This window comes from Triticum dicoccoides, unplaced genomic scaffold, assembly GCF_002162155.2.
Source record: "Triticum dicoccoides isolate Atlit2015 ecotype Zavitan unplaced genomic scaffold, WEW_v2.0 scaffold51985, whole genome shotgun sequence".
Classification (NCBI taxonomy): Eukaryota; Viridiplantae; Streptophyta; class Magnoliopsida; order Poales; family Poaceae; genus Triticum; species Triticum dicoccoides.
The window spans coordinates 1-1,169 of record NW_021278820.1 but is presented as its reverse complement, the minus strand read 5'-3'; the positions used below and the strand labels follow the sequence as shown (position 1 = coordinate 1,169).

At 51.8% G+C, this 1,169-nt stretch overlaps 2 non-coding genes across 2 annotated transcripts; both read left to right on the top strand.

Annotated features, from left to right (window-relative positions):
• The first annotated feature begins 368 nt into the window (after positions 1-368).
• LOC119346828 lies at positions 369-487 on the top strand. Its single transcript, XR_005167960.1, has one exon. It is a non-coding gene; the product is annotated as a 5S ribosomal RNA (ribosomal RNA).
• A 297-nt stretch (positions 488-784) lies between these two features.
• LOC119346827 lies at positions 785-903 on the top strand. Its single transcript, XR_005167959.1, has one exon. It is a non-coding gene; the product is annotated as a 5S ribosomal RNA (ribosomal RNA).
• The last annotated feature ends 266 nt before the right edge of the window (positions 904-1,169 follow it).

Genomic DNA, 1,169 nt, shown 5'->3' with positions numbered 1-1,169 from the left:
AAGTTAAGCGTGCTTGGGCGAGAGTAGTACTAGGATGGGTGACCTCCTGGGAAGTCCTCGTGTTGCATTCCCTTTTTAATTTTTTTCGCGCCGCTTGCAAAACAAAACGCACGTGTAAGTAATATATTTACCGTGTTTTATTATTTTGCACGAGTGCGGTAAGTCATAGCTGGGTGCTCACGATTCACGGGTCCAGCGTCGGCGTTGTGGCGCGGCAAGCGTGCACTGGTGCGGTTGAGAGGGAGGGGTGGAAACCGCGTTAAACTCGTCTCCGTAGTTGAGAGGGAGCGGCCAAAGCAATGTACAATCGTCTTTGTAGTGGAGCTGGGAGGGGCAAGGATAAGGGACGAAGACCGGGGTAACATGTCGGATGCGATCATACCAGCACTAAAGCACCGGAACCCATCAGAACTCCGAAGTTAAGCGTGCTTGGGCGAGAGTAGTACTAGGATGGGTGACCTCCTGGGAAGTCCTCGTGTTGCATTCCCTTTTTAATTTTTTTCGCGCCGCTTGCAAAACAAAACGCACGTGTAAGTAATATATTTACCGTGTTTTATTATTTTGCACGAGTGCGGTAAGTCATAGCTGGGTGCTCACGATTCATGGGTCCAGCGTCGGCGTTGTGGCGCGGCAAGCGTGCACTGGTGCGGTTGAGAGGGAGGGGTGGAAACCGCGTTAAACTCGTCTCCGTAGTTGGGAGGGAGCGGCCAAAGCAATGTACAATCGTCTTTGTAGTGGAGCTGGGAGGGGCAAGAATAAGGGACGAAGACCGGGGTAACATGTCGGATGCGATCATACCAGCACTAAAGCACCGGATCCCATCAGAACTCCGAAGTTAAGCGTGCTTGGGCGAGAGTAGTACTAGGATGGGTGACCTCCTGGGAAGTCCTCGTGTTGCATTCCCTTTTTAATTTTTTTCGCGCCGCTTGCAAAACAAAACGCACGTGTAAGTAATATATTTACCGTGTTTTATTATTTTGCACGAGTGCGGTAAGTCATAGCTGGGTGCTCACGATTCACGGGTCCAGCGTCGGCGTTGTGGCGCGGCAAGTGTGCACTGGTGCGGTTGAGAGGGAGGGGTGGAAACCGCGTTAAACTCGTCTCCGTAGTTGAGAGGGAGCGGCCAAAGCAATGTACAATCGTCTTTGTAGTGGAGCTGGGAGGGGCAA